The sequence below is a fragment of the Zeus faber genome, assembly GCF_960531495.2.
Source record: "Zeus faber genome assembly, chromosome: 15".
Lineage (NCBI taxonomy): Eukaryota > Metazoa > Chordata > Actinopteri > Zeiformes > Zeidae > Zeus > Zeus faber.
In genome coordinates this window covers 30,190,373-30,209,147 of record NC_137194.1, presented here as the reverse complement: position 1 = coordinate 30,209,147, position 18,775 = coordinate 30,190,373, and positions in this window count along the sequence as shown.

Genomic DNA, 18,775 nt, shown 5'->3' with positions numbered 1-18,775 from the left:
TACAGAGAGGGGGTGTCTGACTCTCTGAGGGAGGCGTTGTAGAGATTGATGACCACAGGCAGGAATGATTTCCTGTGGCGCACTGTGGTGCATCTGGGTAAGAGGAGTCTTCCACTGAAGGTGCTCCTCTGCTGGGCCAGTGTGTCGTAGAGAGGGTGTGAGACATTGTCCAAGATGGACTGAAGCCTTGACAGCATCCTCCTCTCTGCCACAGTCGTCAGGGTGTCCAGCTCCTCTCCTACTACATCACCGGCCCTCCTGATTAGTTTGTTTAGTCTGTTGTTGTCTGCGACCCTCAGCCCACTGCCCCAGCATGTGACAGCGAAGAAGATCTTACTGGCCACAACAGACTCATAGAACATCCTCAGCATCGTCCAGCAGATGTTAAAGGACCTCAGCCTCCGTAGGAAATAGAGTCGGCTTTGGCCCTTTTTGTAGACTGCCTCTGTGTTTCTGGTCCAGTCCAACTTGTTATTGAAGTACACCCCCAGGTACTTGTACTCCTACACAGTGTCCACAGGGACCCCCTGGATGGAAACAGGGGTCACAGGTGTTTTTGCCCTCCTCAGATCCTCTATGAGCTCCTTTGTCTTAGTCACATTGAGCTGCAGATGGTTCAGCTCACTCCAGGTGACAACGTTGCCCACAACAGTCCTGTATTCACTCTCATCACCCTTTTTAATACAACCAACTATTGCTGAGTCATCTGAAAACTTCTGAAGATGGCAGGACTCAGTGCAATAGTTGAAGTCTGAGGTGAAGAGGGTGAAGAGGAAGGGAGAGAGGACAGTCCCCTGTGGGGCCCCTGTGTTGCTGACTACCCTGTCAGACACACAGTTCTGTAGGCGTACATACTGTGGTCTGCCCGTCAGGTAATCAACAATCCAGGACACGATGGGAGGAACAGACAAGGGGTCTGTAAGGAGGAGGAGTAGGGGGAGATAGAGTGGCAGTACTTATTGAGCAGCCAGCAGCAGAGACTTGTGGGGGATGGGCCGCAGAATCAAACCTATTGAAAAATAGGTTCAGTTCATTGGCCTGGTCCGCACGGCCCTCCAACCCCATGCCACCAGTCTTCTGGAACCCAGTGATGGTTCTCATGCCACTCCACACATCCCTCATGTTGTTTTGCTGGAGTTTTTTCTCCACTTTCTCCTATAACGTCTTTTGCCTCCTTGATTGTAAGTTTGAGTACCCCCTGCACTCTCCTCACCTCATCACGGTTGCCATCTCTGAACGCCCTCTTCTTTTCGTTCAGGGTGGCCTTAATGTCCTTAGTGATCCATGGTTTATTGTTGGCGTAACAGGTGACAGTCCGAGCTGGCACATTGCAGTCCACACAGAAGTTGATATAGTCCATGATGCACTCTGTGAGCCCATCAATCTCCTCCCCGTGGGGCTCACAGAGTGCAGGCCAGTCAGTCACTTCAAAGCAGTCCTGCAGTGCCTCATAAGCCTCCTCTGACCACCTCCTCACAGTCCTTGTGGTCGTAGGCTTCCTCTTCACCAGGGGCACATAGCAGGGTTTGAGGTGAACCAGGTTGTGATCTGACCTGCCCAGAGGGGGGAGAGAAGAGGAGATGAATGCATCCTTAATGTTAGCATACATCAGGTCCAGGGTCCTCTCCTCTCTGGTAGGACAGTTCATGTACTGTTTGAAAGTCAGCAGAACTCTGTTCATGGTGACATGGTTAAAGTCTCCCGACATGATGATGAGGGCACTGGGGTGTTGAGTTTGAAGTTTGGAGATGGTGGTGTGTATGATGCTGCAAGCAGATGTTGGGTTTGCAGAGGGGGGGGATGTACAGGACAACGATGATGACATGCGGGATCTCTCTAGGCAGATAGTATGGACGGAGTCCAACGGCCAGCAGTTCAGCATCCGGGGTACAGAGCTGTTCTTTAATGGTGATGTGACCAGGATAACACCATCTGCTGTTAACTAGAACGGCAAGCCCCCCGCCTTTCTGCTTACCGCTCTCGATACAATCCCGGTCCGCCCGGACGGTGTGGAAGCCATCGACAGAGACATTCTGGTCCGTAATGTCCCTGTGCAGCCATGTCTCAGTGAAACACATCAGACTGCACTCCCGGTACTCTGCGTGGCTCTGCGTTAGCGCTGTTAGCTCGTCCATTTTGTTGCTAAGAGACCGTACGTTTCCCATAACAACAGAGAGGAGACACGGCTTAAATCTTCTCCTCTCCATAAGCCCGTCCTGTCTCGACCCTCCACTCATCCCCCGACGTTGCTTCCCTCCTCTGCGTCCCCGGTGTGTTTTCTTCCAGAGTTCAGATGGTATATCAGCTGGTCTGGCCACCATGCCGGCCGGCATTAGCGCAATCAGCTGTTCTCTGGAGTAAACAAAGGCAGCTATCCCGGTGGAAGCTGCATAGAAAAAACAACACGAAAAAAAACATGAAAACTCTCTAAAAAAAACTTTGTTAGAGAGAGCAGGACTTCACAAAGTTAGAGTGGAAAAAACAAGAACAAACAAAAGAGAATAAAAGTTAAGAAAGTTAAGAAGCAGACTCAAAAGTTGGAGCAACGTAACAGGCAGCATGCAGCTTTCGCGCACGCGCACTATCCGAGTCCAGTGGGAAGATAACCATGGGAAGGTAATTGACTTGTCGAAAACGTCACCGCTAAAGAAGTATGTGCTGCTAAATGATCGAAGAAGGCTGAAGATGGAGGATGACTGTAGTCTTTATCTATGTAGACCCCAGATTGAAGATCAAGGAGACTACAAGTGTTCTTATTTTGATCCTAAATTAGTGAATGTGAGAGAGGATGGAGTGCAAACAAGGCCTGACTACGGATATAAAATTGTGACTCTTGTGGTATTAAATGAAAGTAAAATTGTAGAGTCCGCAGTTGTTGAAGAAGAAGGAAAATTGACAACTGAAGTATCAACTCTCCCACCAACTGAAGAAACAAAGCAGACGTCCGCCTTGTTAGGTCTGAAAGTCACCAATGTTGCAGAGGAATTGCGGTTAACTACTGCTGCGCCTCAGATGATTCCAACAATTCCAATTTCAGTGAATACTGTGATTAGAACTAAATTAGGAAATACAGCTAACCTTCCATGTAAACGTACTACATGGAATACTGGTGGAAATATTTCCCCCAAATGGAAAAATGCACGTGGTGAAGACCTAGTGCTAACAGGACCTGATGTTAGTAGTGTGCCTCGCAATCAACGAAAGTATGTGTTGACGAATGACAGGAGAGGGGTTAAAGTTCAAAATGACTGTTCGCTTGTCGTACATAATATCCTTTGGAAGATCAAGGAGAATATACAGTACATGCACATATTTGGATCCAGAGTTTAAATACGTCCCAAGACAAAATCATTGGAAAGCGGGATACAGAACTCACAAGATAATGCTGGTAGTAAAAGGTCTGGTTACTAAAGAAATAAGTATGATTGCTCATGAAATTCAAAACCAACTAGTCACACCAAGGGTGACTGTTGGACCGATGACATCTATTTCCTTAGCTCAGGGAATAACTAGTAGTATTAACGTATCATCGTCAGTTACCACTCTAGCTACAACATTGGCAGAAAAGGATGTTACTACTACGATGATGACAACTTCTACTTCTGTAACTCCCAGTAATCATACAAGGGAGGTTGTGAGGATGAGATCCACCACCTATAAAACAATGATGACTTCTTTGGTGTCTACAAAGTCTGTAGATAAGACACTGACACCTATCGCTACATCCCCATCATCTGAGAAGTGGATAAATATAACTCAGAAGTCTATGGTGAAGTTGGAAATTAAGTCAAACAATAGCAAGGAGAGCTCTGTGATTAGAGAGCCAACTGCTGAGAAGATTGATAGTAATTCAGGAGAAATAGTTCAGACGACTATGTCAGATGACTATGACAGCTGGTCAATGATTTTCTTGAACCAGAGTGGACATCAGAAGACATGACTGATCATCTTCATGCTTTACAGAAGTGAGAAACCCAGTGGAAAGCATATGGGTTTGATTCCTCGGTGTTGCAAATAACAGACCCATGGGCTAAGAGAAATCTATGGTTCCAACAGATAACTCACTCCGTTAGAATGACTACTAATTCAAATTGTCTGTGTGTGGTGAAAGTTGCAGCTCCGGGCACATGGCCGTCAATTCTAGAGACAGTACTGGAACCTTTGATGTCTGAATCTCAAAGCAATGCATTATCATGGCTGCTATTCAGACAACAAGCAGCGAATGAAGTATGGCTGGCTCTGTCGGTCAATCTATTTAGACCTGGACGTAGGTGTTCCTAGTTGAGAGAATTACCATATTTATAATTCTTGATAAGTATGAAGATATTAGAACAGCAACACCTGATGCTATGGAAGTGACATCTGGAAAGGTATAGATTGCTTTTGTTCTCATGATACTCATAAAGGAGATGGTATGTTTATGGGGATATCAGAATGTGAAATCTACATGATGGAATTTGAAAAACGTACAAAAAGGACGGTTGGTGAAACATATACAGTGACCTTTCATGCACCAAATAGTCGTCAGAGTAAAACTTTGAGCGTAAAGAATCAAACTTTACTGGGTAATGTGACTATAGGAACATTCAAAGATATTTGGTGGGTATGTGGTGATAAAGCACACTTATTTCTGCCATATGGATGGACCAGATGTTGCTATATGGCACAGTTGAAACTTCCTTATGATGTTTTTGTCGTTCAGAAGGGACAAAAGACAGATGAGGGTGATTCTGCAAAGACTTCCAAAAGTAGGAACAAAAGAGATTCGGCACAATTTCACAATTTGGAGTCTTATCATTGGATGATATATTTAGGAGAAAAATGGGCTATAGGATTGTTTCCATGGTACGGGGTTACATTCTTAGCTGATCATATTGATAATATCACATATACACTACAAGGATTTGCAAATGAGACCATAAGAGGTTTTGACTATTTGTCGAACGCCCAAAGGAATCATCGATTGACTTTGCTGAAACACGACATGGCTCTTGATTTTATTTTGGCCTACAAGGTGGCCTCTGCATGGCTTTAAATCTAACCGGAGATGCCTGTTATACATTGATCCCTGATGTCTTCGACAATATGACTAACGTCATAGATGCGTTGAAACTTATAAGGGATGCGTTTGGGCCATCAAAAGGAGCTGGGTGGTCAGCTAGTGCTTGGCTGCAAGATAAATTAGGACCATTAGGAGCTATAGTAGCTCAGGTTATGGGGGCTGCTCTTCTATCACTGTGTGTGATGTTTTGTTTTTGTACGGTGTTGTTGACCTTTGCTAAGGCCATGATATTGAGATGGGTAGGAGTTGTAATGCCGGAAGAAAGTGTTCAGATGCCACTATTGGGTGGTAAGGACGTCAGTGAAGATGAGGAGGAAATAAAGGATAAAGCTCCTCCTGATAAAGGAGGAGCTTACACTAGCAGAGAAATACCCATTCTAAATATCTGATTCCATCATATACTCAACACTATTGTTAACAAGGAAAATGCATGGACAAAGGGGGGAAAGGAAAATGTTAATCATATATTAGAATAATGTTAAAGTACAATGCAAAAGTGAAATCATTATACTGTATTTGATGTGTGTGCAAGATACTGGCTGGTGATTCTTTCTTTCAGGACCAGTCAGAGGGTGGCTGTGTCCAGAGATCCTAACAGCCTAATGGACTTGATCACTCAAACACGGACACTCGAAAATGGAGGATGAAAATGGACGGCGGACCCTGAATGAGGACATCATGATCAGGAGTGTCGAGTGAAATATCATTCAAAGTTGATGGTGTTAAAAAAGCAACAGTTAAATACATACATATGTGTCCTGAATGTTTTTATAATCTTGGAGTTTATTACAATGTAACCTGTATTATTGATGAATCCTCCTCGGGATTATTGATGAGTCCTGTACTCTACACTAGAAATTTCTAGCAAGACATATTACTTTGATTTGCTATTGGTTTCTTTGAGTTATCTGTAATAGGATGAAGTGAATACATTAATGCCCTCAGGTACTTTTTTTTTTTTGCGGTTTTTGAGGGATATTGGCGCTAGGCAGGGAAAGGTCCACTGGAAGGTCTGATGGGTCGACCAGCCTTACTTTGGACAAATTTTTGGTTCTAAATGTATTCATTTATATGTAACATCCTATACAGCTTTCTAAACCCTTCGGCTTTTTCAGTGAATTGATTTGGAGTACCTTAGGTGGTTGCCTGGGGCAGAGGGAGCGTGAGAGAATTTTCCTGTCTTGATTGTTTGATGGATGTACTAAGAAAGGAAGCTGCCAGATGGGTATTTCGCTCTCACACTCCACAAATTTGCTGTATTGCTACGACTAAGTATGGTTAGAAGGGTATATTATAACCAATTGTGTTTGTTATTAAGTGATTTCTATTAAGCCAATTAACATATACGTATGTTCAATTACCCTTCTCTCTGTCGAGACTTTGTATAGTCTCGAAGGAGGGAATATGAGGTGTCTGGAAGGTTTGAAGTGAATGAGGTCACTGAGCTCCCAAAGCTGAGATATAGTGCGGTAATAATATTAACTATGTTACTGTAGATTTATTGCTTCCATGTCATATGGAGAACGAAAATAACAACGGGTCTATTCAGAGGCCCTATGGGAGAGGAATTTTGTTGATTCCTCCAGCTTGACCAGAGGAGGAAATGTTTAGATTTATGGCATGATAGAGGCTGAGCGGGCACCTATGGGTTGGGACCAGATATGGTATGTTATCTCTGTACAGCGTTAAAAGCGAGTGCAGAGCTTCGCTTAGCAGATATTCCATCCGGCTTGGGTCTCTCCTTGACGTCCTAGGCAAGTCTGGTTTGATGCTGATTTGTGTAATAAAACTTTAATTACTTTAATCAAGTCAGCGTCAGCGGTCACTCCTTCATTCATCAACACATCACATTCATCAAGAAACTACAAGTGCCACTGCAGGTTGACATACGATCCGTGTTTTCCCTGTTTCGTCCATGGCCTTTCTTAGTTTAGCTTTTATGGTACCATTTGTCCTTTCCACTAATCCACTAATGATTGTGGATGATAGCTACAATGGCACATCAGTTGTATTCCAAATATTTCTGATAATTTTGACATGACTTGGTTTCTAAAATGTGGGCCATTATCGCAATAAATGGTTTCTGGAAACCCGAATCGTGGTGCTATCACGGTAGCCAAAGCTTTAGCCACCGTGATTGCATCATTGGTTACTGTTGGTATTATTTCCACCGGTTTAAAAAACATGTCTATTTGTACTAACCAGTACCTTTTCCCTTACAATTTATTTAATTCTATGAATCCACGCATATTGTTTGAAATGGATAATTCTCTGATGGAAACTTTCCTCTCTTTGGTCTCATTCTACCCTGTGCATTTTGTTTAGAGCATATTAGATATGATGCACAAATTATTTTTCGCCTAATTATGAAATCCATATGTTGTGAATTGACATTCAACCAAATCAACCATCACTCCTGTTGAGATATGGGTATACTAAATCTAAAATCTGATTTTGCTGAGTAGTAAGCAATTGGTCTTTCTTTATTTCCGAATCAATTCTCAGTTAGTGTAGTTTGCAATTTATTCTAACTTTTTGATTATTTCTTGGCTTATTCCATAGTTAATTGATAATTCTTAGACTTAAACTTATTGTCTAATAGTATGTTGTTGTTCTACCCATTTTTATTGTTAATCTCATGTTTAAAGTTTGTTTTTTATCATTACTCTAGATTTTATCTCATATATTATATTCACCCGGAGGTCAGGTGATATTTCACCAAAATTTTGCGCAATACAAGATAAGAATTTTTCATAATGTTTGCGTACAGACTGATAAATACTTGTTTTTAGCAGAATAATCCAGGTACTTACAGTATATCATGATGAATGCTCCAAATTTACAGAAGGTACAGCAGTCCACACAGAGAAGAAAATATTAACTGGTAATTTAAATTCAGTGCAGTTTGTTAGACTTGGGCACATTACATTATTTTTTCTGGCATACTGTAATCATAATTCACACAGGGTAATAGATTTTCTTTTTGTCCCAAAATTATTATTTCATGCGCTAAGGCAGACTAATATCCTGATCCTGCAGCTAATAGATATGCACGGGGGTTCACACTTCGCCTCTAGTGATGTATGACCACCAGTGCACCAGGTTCACAAATTAGTTTCCACTGACATAATATTACAGTTCTGAACAAGGAAAATAGTTTCAATTATGAGGCTTAGTTACATTTTCATTTTTTCTGAGCTTGAATTGTATTGGTTTGGTCACCATATGACGTCTTAATTTTCAGTTTTGTTGTACACTTTACATCAAAAGGAATCCTAATTTCATCTTAAAACATGCTTAGTAGTTTGCCACCGACATGTTTTCAGTTTTATCAGTATGAAAGTCAAGAAATCATCCAGAAATAACATTGTCTTTGAAATGGCCTAAATGATTGACTATCTTGTTGCATCATCGGCTTGTTGGAGCGCCTCCAGTTGGAAACCGTTCTTTGTGATCCATATGTTCTTTGTGATTAGTTGGGTACAATTTGTTCTGCACGTACATGTTAGGACATTAATGTCACAATACTTCATAAGTTAAATTGAAAATACACAGAAATACAAAATTCTTATAACAAAGTACATTTGGAGTATCAGTGACGGTTGATGGCATTGTGTCTCGTATACATCAATTATGACATATTGATGTCAGTTTACGATAACAGCCGAATTTACGTTGAATTTATGTAATTTATTTGTAAATTTGAGTTGAGTTCTCACTTGGATTACATTTTTAGTAAGTTATGTTTCAATGAAATACAAAAAACGTGATATTTCTGTGAGTAATTACCATTGCACGTCTTCTATTTTTCCGACGCATGCTGGATCTTGAACGCATCACTCAGTCACACATTTCAGTTGCTTCGACTGGACACGTGACCAGTTTTTGCAGACTACTTTTTATTGTATTTTGCAAAGTAATGTGGACCACGGATTTAAAATTTCAATCGAACAAATCTACTGACATCTACCAGGTAAAAAGCTGTATGAATACACACGTAAATCGATAGTTCGGTAACGTCGAACAAGTACAGGACTGAGTCTACGCTGCACACTGGACACGGTCCAACTGGACATTCTCAATTGGAATCTGTACAGTAATTTAAATAATATGATGACGTCATAAAGTGTCTTACTGTAAATCTCATCTTGTTCGTGTCAGTTAACAAAGACATCTAAAAAATTTTGGGTCAAAGTTGTTCGGTTTTTCACTAACATCTGCTCAGTATGAGGATCGATTTGAATTAAATTCAAACCGCAAGAGCTTTGTGACATATCGGTTTAGACAACACCTCAACCGCGTTGGTAGCTTCTGCCGAAGTATGTCTTCCAGATAGTTTTAGCCAGGTTGGACATATTTCGGTGTGAAATGCATTGGACCGTGTCTGTGATATAGATCAAATTTGGTCGGTGTTTTGCTAATGTCTGCTCCATATGTGGATCGATTTGGATGAAACGTCATTGAATTAATCTAATTGATTAATTAATTAATTCATTCATATTAATTATCAATATGATAAACTTTTTTGTTTTTGCAGCTTTTATGTGACTAATTTATACAGGAACATAGCTGGTGTTACCAGGAAGAGGAGCAACACCAGTGACAGTAACATCAGTGATGATTTGTGTGAGAACACAATTTAAATTTTAGGATTAAGATTTTAGATTTTCAATTGCCATCTTTTACCAGTCTGACATGCCTGTAATCAGTCGGTGGTGGTGCCATCAATTACTTCAGGCGTTTTCTCTGGCAAGGTATGATATTGATTCCTATACTTTGGATGAAAGTCTCCTTTACAGGCTCATGCAGAGGGGGAGGCAGAGGATGCCCGACCACCTGTCCCTTTTCCCCAGAGACTTGAGAACATGGTGTTTTTCATGCAGGAAATTCGTGATAAAAGAAACATTTGTGTGTCTTGCCTGCACAACCCTCGCCTGTGACATGTGAAGTCAGTAGTGGGGTAGATCTTGGATCTTGGATCTGTGTAGATATTAATAGTTTGTTCTTTTAGTTTTAGGTTTTATGTAACATTTCTTGATTTTCTTCCTATTCAAATGTTGTGGAAAAAAATAGTGTTCCTGAAATTTAATATACTGAAATGAAATTCAGTATCTTATTCTGTTATTGAAAAAAAAAAATCTAATCTAAGGTAGATTTTTGTAAGGTAGACATTTTGCTGATCAGCATTAATAGAAATAAAACAAATCCCACAACACTTGGAGGATAATGGAAGAGTACCGTTTTTACACCAAAATGGGTGGGTATCGGTCTTTGTCAGTTACGTGTGTGTATTGTCTGCATTGTTACCAAGGCGCTATTGTGAAGGTAAAGCTGCAGTGAGCAGTACAGTAAACAACACAACACGAGACATGATACAAACATGAGATTTCAACTCCAATATTCAGCACATTAAATCTTCAGGCTGAAGAAGCAGAAGTAAACTGAGAGAATACAGAACCAGGTCAAACTCAGCAAGTTTGGCTAAATTGTTTTAAACGCACATAAACTCACTAAAAAATATGCGATTGGAGGCTTTCCCATTGCCATTAAACAAGTATGCCTTATTTTCTGGTGTGTCACATTTAATTTCACGAATATGCTTGAAAAGGGGCGTGTCATGGTTCCCATGTGATTGGGTAAAAAACCGTGGAAGCAGCGTGGCGTATCCATGCCCGCACCTACGTACCGTCAGCACGCCCGATGCCGCTCCTTCGGAGATCGGCTTGGGGCTGCTGCTGCGGCTTGGGGGTGCTGGAGTCCCTCGAAGCTCGGCTGGAGGCATGGGGTTCTCCATTGTGGACCCCACAATTAAAACATTTCCCAGTCCCGCATGCAGGAAAAAAGTCAATAACTTCTGATTTTGGATTCTAAATGGGAAATATAAAGGGGAATAAAAATACAAAAATTTACTCATTATTATTTTTCATTTATTTATTTTCACATTTATTTTTACGTTTATTTCCAAATATACATATTTTTATATTTCCACTGTTTTTATTTATTCATTTAAAAAATATGCATACTCTCAGATGTATGCGTTCTGTTCCACCATTCGATGCATTCAGTGAATACACACTCAGTGGGTGGTGTACAGCGTTTCCACGGTTGGGAGCTGCAGCATGGTGTACTTTTTTTTTTTAATTCAATAACATAATTGTACAACTGTGTAGAAAACAGGATATTCTCTCATTTCAGAAAGTGTACATTAGATGATAGATCACAATATAAAGTCAGTATACATGGGATAGTATACAAACAGAACAATAACAGAAGAACACAATATAGATTCAGTATACAGGGGATAGTATACACACAACAATAACAGAAGAGCATGGGGTGTATCACACTCGACAAAACTATTATAAAATATACAGATTAGTGTTTTGTTGTGTTTTGATAGCCTTTTTGTAGAATTAGTCGAATTCGAAAGTAGTTTCACATATTGCTCAACATCCTTCAGGAAAGCAACAAAATACTTTTTTTTTTTATTGCTGAATTGAAATTTATCTCAATGAAGAATTTTGACATCATCATCCGATTCATTATAAAAAAAATAAATTTGTTTTCTTTTCTTGGGGTATTGAAGAAACGAAACACCACATTTTCCCATAATAATTAAAAAATCTTTAAAAATATGATTAATGACAAATCTGCAAAGGTCCTGCCATCATTTCTTGGTGTGAGAACAATGCCAAAACAAGTGTAAAACTGTTTCCTGGATAGTCATCACAGAAAGAGCAGTTTGTGTTTATGTCTCTTTTAAATTTCTGCATGTAGTGACAAACTGATTCCAATATGCCGTGACATAGGGAATAGAGACAACATCTCTTTGAAATAGGGCACGTATGGCTCTATTATAATTTTGGGGATGTAGTGAGAAACAGATTTTTCCTACTGGGGAGTCAGCTGGGTTTGGGAAAGATACGCATCTAGATGTAGGCCTACCTATATTCCTGAAAAGCATGAGGGTTCCTGCTGGGATGGTATCAAAAACTAAAGCAAATTCCTTAGGGGCCACTGGGAAAATACATGTAGATAAGAATTCTCTGGAAGTGAACAGTAACCCTCCCCATTGCACAATTTAGCCACCAGTAGAACCTCATTCTGAACCCATCTTTCAACGAAAACTATTTTATTCTGAAACTAAATGTCACTATTATTACAAATAAGATACCTGTGCGGTGAGAAATTGTGCTTATAAAGACCAGGCTAGAAGGACCTGCTCATGGAATACAGATAACTTTACAGGGAGTCTGTCTACATTATAATTACAACTTAAAATAAATCTCAGGCCACCAAAACAAGAGAAAGTGTAATGGGGAATAAAATTCCAGATTGAAACAGAATATTTTTAGGAAATGTTTAGCCCAGTTGATTTTAAAGGTATTACTAAGAGTGGTAAAATCCAGGAAATTAAGCCCCCCAGATTCATAATTATTCATAATAACACTTTTTTTATATAATGTGTAAAATTTTTCCAGATAAAGTTAGAGAGCATACGATCAACAGCTTTTCTGGTATAACTACTATACTGTCAAGTAAAGAAAGGGCTCAACATGTGAGTCGAGAAATTCCCTCAGTCTTAGTAAGAGTCTTCCTTTCAATGACAAATTTTGTTGCAACCACTGATTAAAATTCTTTAGAATTTTTGAATAGCAGGAGTAAAGCTGAAAGCTCTGGCAGCCTCACCACGGTGAGCACGCGATCCTGGCCTACCACAGTTGCAAACTCGACATAGTGGAACATGGACTCTCCGGATGTAGACGGCACATGGCTGCCATCGCACACGCCCTACGGAAAACCGACCTCATTACTTTCTACCACCCCACCATCGTGCATACAACTCATGGAGTCAAATCCTACCTCGATCTAACAGATTTCACCTTAACCACACCAAATAACGAGATGTGTTTGCATGACACCCTGGAAAGAGACAATGTCTCGTACACAGCCGATGGAATCAACATGGCCGACGGACTACAGTATGCAGATGGAACCCATGACTGCATACAACTCATGAAACTGGGAGCAAAGTGCTGCACAGACTTGGATGGAACACCTGACCCCAATGCAGAAATTGTCCTGTTTATAGATGGTTGAGGAGGGAAGAGGGGAGGGAGGGAAATAGAGCATCATAAGCAGTCGTTCAACAAATTAATGGACACCACATCACCCTAAGAAGTGGGATGATAGAACAACCAGCATCCGCACAAAAAGCAGAACTCCACGCCCTGGTGGAAGCATTTAAAATTGCAAAAAACAAAAATGCAAATATATTCACCGACTCAGCATACACACGCGCCGCAGCTCACGTGGATGCAGCCATATGGATGAAAAGAGGACTCCAAACATCAGCAGGAGCCCCGGTAAAACACAAAGACCTCATACTCGCCCTCCTGGAAGCTATACATCTCCCCCAAAAAATCCAGATCATCAAATGCAAAGGACACTCCAAAGGAAATTCAAACGCAGCCGACACAACAGCAAAAGAAGCAGGAGGGTACCTAAAAGAAAGCGCAACAATGATGATTGTATTAACTGAAGACAATGCCCTCGATTTGTCAGAGGAACATCTGAAAGAAGTGCAGAAAGAAGCGAAAGGGTACGAACACTCGCAGTGGCAGAAGAAAGGAGCCACATGCACCAGCAGCCTATGGAGAACCCACGATGGGCACCCAGTAGCACCAGCCGCACTCCTGGTCTACCTCATCAAGGATGACATGGACAGACCATGAAGGACCCAAAAGAACCACTAACCACTAACCCAGGCTCAAACAAGACTGGTGGCATCCCTACCTGGAGGAAATGGTGGCCAACCATATTGCAGAATGCGTCGTCTGTCACGGGCTAAATAAGAAGACAGTCTACCAAAGACCTTTGGGAACATTCCCAGTGCCCCCCTACCCCTTCAGAGAAATGTGCATAGATTACACAGATATGGGCAGAGACAACAGAGTGCAAGGGTACAGATACCTACTCGTGATGGCAGATCGATTCTCCAAATGGGTAGAGGCAGTCCCTTGCAAAAGAGAGGATGCAGAATCAGTGATTAAATGGTTAACGAAAGAACTCATTCCTCGGTGGGGTTACCCCACAGTTATCTGCTCGGACAATGGATCTCATTTTACCAGCGACAAACTCAGACAGGTAGAACAGGCATTAGGTATCTCCCATAGATATGGTTCAGGCAATTAGCCCCAGTCACAAGGCTTAGTGGAAAGGGCAAGCCAGACGTTGAAAGAAAAAATGGCCAAGGTGATGGTAGAGAAAAAACAGCAACTCAGTATGTCACTAGAGAACATCACAAAAACAACTAAACTAACGTGGGTAGATGCCCTGCCCCTAGCATTAATGTCCATGCGAGCCTCTCCTCATAGTCAAACACAAACACAGTTCCAGTTTCATCGCATCATTCCGGATTTGGAAATTTTGGACACGACACCTGCAGCTCATTTGCTCATCAGGCACTCTGTACTTATACTGGTCTAGTTCATCAGTTCTGTGCCAGATTGTCTCTTTGTGACGTCCAGTGATCTCGCTAATACCTTGTTGATTCACCGTTTTTTGATCCTCTGCATGTCTTACAGATTCTGCTTCTCTGCCTGCTCCTTGCCTGACTTGTTTGCCTTCGTTGACGGATATCCTGGCTTTCATGACCCTGGTCTGTTTGTTCTAATAAACCCCTGCTTAGTGAACCTTAACCTGCTCTCCTGCGTTGTGCTCTTGGGTTCACCCCTGGTCTGAGTCAGTGAGCCTAACAGCACAATCCGGCCAGAAATGGACCCAGCCGACGCATTCAGATAGCAGATCGACGTCAGGCGGGGGCCCTGGGTCAACAGGAGCAACAACTCACCACCCTGGAGGTGAATGTTCGGGAGTCCTCCTCCTGTCGTGATCAACACCAGGAGGCTCTCGGCGACTGGATTTAGCAGCTCACCCAGGCCAGTCAAGTATCTGCTGCCACAGCCTCTACCAGCCCTCGTGCTGGTTTCAGTCCGGAGCCTCTCCTCAACATTCCTGAATGCTTTTCGGGAGCCCCGGGTACTGTCCGGTCCTTCCTCGCGCTCTGTTCATTGACTTTTGAGTTACAGCCCCTCTCGTTTCCCACCGAGAGGTCCCGAGTGGCTTTTATGGTCACCCAGCTCTCGGGACGGGCTCGGGATTGGGGGACCGCTGAGTGGGAGCGACAATCAGACCTCTGCTCTTCGGTGGTGACCTTCTCCGCCAATCACCGGAGGGTTTTTGACCACGCTACCCCAGGTCGAGAAGTAGCTCGTGGCCTCCTTACAGGGAGTACAGGGAGATCGACGAGTGATTGATTATTCCATTTCATTTCGGACCCTCGCAGCAGAGAGCACGTGGGATGCTGCCTCACTGACAGACGAGTCTGGACGCTCTCATCGCCTCCGCTTCGACGGACGTCTCCAGGAGCGTAAGCCACAGAGGGGGCTGACCAGGGTTTCCCGAAGCAACCCACGACCGCCAGCGTTTCCTCCTTCATCTGTGTCAGCACCTCCCTTGAGCGCCACGGGGGAGCCCATGCAGCTCGGCAGGACCAGCCTGTCGTCAGCGGAGCGATAGCACCGGTGGAGGGAGAACTGCTGTGTACTGTGGGCAAGGGGGACACCACGTGTCAAGCTGCCCGTTAAAGAGGGGCTCACCAGTCAGCTAGAGGGTGCCGGTGAGTCGTGCTATTAGTTTCAAAGGACCCTCTCGTCCATTACTACAAGCGCAGTTGGATTTAGTCAGACCGTTTCACACTGTCACAGTGCTTATTGACTGTAAATGAATATAATAAATAAATAATAAATGAATTTATTATTTTATTACCCGAACGCAGTGGAACCGAACGCAAACATCTGGGAGTGAGTACTCGGTCTGAAGTGGGCGGATCAAAACAAGTTGATTTGACAGTTTGTTCTCGTCAGGAAAAACAGAACTAAATAGAGAAAATCATACAGAAATAAAAGAATAAATATATATGAATAAACAAATAAGTAAAATAATAAATACTGTGACGATACTGTGAGAACTAAATAACACCCCCCCCCCCCCCCCCGTGTTTCACCACAGTTAATGAAAAACACACGGCGTGACAAAAATATATATTGGAAATACATGTGAAAATAAATATAAATATAAAGGATGTTGAGATTTTCATTGGGAGTGACAAGGATGGACAGGATTAAGAATGAGTACATTAGAGGGACAGCTCAGGTTGGACAGTTTAGTGAAAAAGTGAGAGGCGAGATTGAGATGGTTTGGACACGTGTGTTGGAGAGAAGGATGCTGAGGATGGAGCTGCCAGGCAAGAGGGAAAGGAGAAGGCCAAGGAGAAGGTTTATAGATTTATAGATTTATAGGTTTATAGACGGTGTTTTTCCCAGGGTGCTTAAAGCCTGTGCCCCCCAGCTGTGTGGAGTACTCAGCCAAGTCTTCAGCCTGAACCTGCACCTCCAGAGGGTCCCTGTGCTGTGGAAGACGTCCTGCCTCGTTCCTGTCCCGAAGACGCCGCGTCCCAGCAACCCTCAGGACTACAGACCGGTGGCTCTGATGTCCCACATCATGATGACCTTCGAGAGGCTCGTCCTGGAGCAGCTCGTCACTGATCCACTGCAGTTCGCCTACCAGCCCCGCCTGGGAGTTGAGGACAGCATCATCTACCTGCTGAACAGAGTCTACACTCATCTGGACAAGACGGCGAGCACTGTGAGAGTCATGTTCTTTGATTTCTCCAGTGCTTTCAACACCATCCGTCCGGCTCTACTGGGTGAGAAGATGGCTGCGATGCTGGTGGAGGCCCCCATCGTGTCCTGGATTGTTGATTACCTGACGGGCAGACCACAGCATGTACGCCTACAGAACTGTGTGTCTGACAGGGTAGTCAGCAACACAGGGGCCCCACAGGGGACTGTCCTCTCCCTTCCTCTTCACCCTCTTCACCTCAGACTCAGTCCTGCCACCTTCAGAAGTTTTCCGATGACTCAGCAATAGTTGGTTGTATTAAAAAGGGTGATGAGAGTGAATACAGGACTGTTGTGGGCAACTTTGTCACTTGGAGTGAGCTGAACCATCTGCAGCTCAATGTGACTAAGACAAAGGAGCTCATAGTGGATCTGAGGAGGGCAAAAACACCCGTGACCCCTGTTTCCATCCAGGGGGTCCCTGTGGACACTGTGGAGGAATACAAGTACCTGGGGGTGTACTTCAATAACAAGTTGGACTGGACCAGAAACACAGAGGCAGTCTACAAAAAGGGCCAAAGCCGACTCTATTTCCTACGCAGGCTGAGGTCCTTTAACATCTGCTGGACGATGCTGAGGATGTTCTATGAGTCTGTTGTGGCCAGTACGATCTTCTTCGCTGTCACATGCTGGGGCAGTGGGCTGAGGGTTGCAGACAACAACAGACTAAACAAACTAATCAGGAGGGCCGGTGATGTAGTAGGAGAGGAGCTGGACACCCTGACGACTGTGGCAGAGAGGAGGATGCTGTCAAGGCTTCAGTCCATCTTGGACAATGTCTCACACCCTCTCTACGACACACTGGCCCAGCAGAGGAGCACCTTCAGTGGAAGACTCCTCTTACCCAGATGCACCACAGTGCACCACAGGAAATCATTCCTGCCTGTGGTCATCAATCTCTACAACGCCTCCCTCAGAGAGTCAGACACCCCCTCTCTGTAATCTGACCTCAAAACACGACTTCCACTTCTGCACCTTCTTCTTTTTGCACATTTTTAACTGTACATTTTACACTCTATATAGATATGTTTATAACATATAGATATGTTTATATATATATATATATATATATATATATATATATAAATATGTTTCTTAATAATTATTATATGTGGTATGTAAATATGTTGTATGTAAATCTGTTGAATGTAGATTTGGAGCTGTAACAAAAGTAATTTCCCCCTGGGATTATTAAAGTATTTCTGATTCTGATTCTGATTCTGATGTGGTGAGGGAGGACATGCAGGCTGTTGGTGTAAGGGAGGAAGATGCTCAGAACAGAAGGTATTGGGGGCAGATGATACGCTGTGGCGACCCCTAACGGGAGCAGCCGAAAGAAGAATTAAATTACATAAATTTGTTTTTTTATTCCTCTTCATATTCCCACATTAATTCATGTATTATTTCATTTATTATTTTATTCCTCTTTATATTTTCACATAAATATATTCGTTTATTTTAAATTCATATTTATATCTACACATGAATTAATGTATTATTGTATTTATTGTTTTATTCCTCTTTATATTTCTACATTTATGTATTTAAAGCCATTCAAGCCATCAGAACTGTCAACGCTGACCTCACCAGGGGTCCTAACTGAGCCATGCACTAGGCTCCACTACCTACTGTACTGTATGTAGCATACTGTACCGCATACTGTGTCACTGTTCAGGGTTGTTCGTGATGCCGTATTGCTGCGCCGTACTGTTGTATACTGTGCTGTATTATCCCAAACACTACCTCACACTATTCACATTCACATGCCACTTTAATTCACATGCCACTTTAAATGCACATATCTGTATATACATAGGCATATTCCTTCAACCTATTCCATTTTATTTCAATTTATTTTTTATTGTATTTTATTCTTTATATTTTTATCTTATTCTATAAGTATTCCACTTACTGTATTACGTTTTAGGAGTCAGTTAGTCGGTCTATTAGAAAGGAATTTTCTACTTTT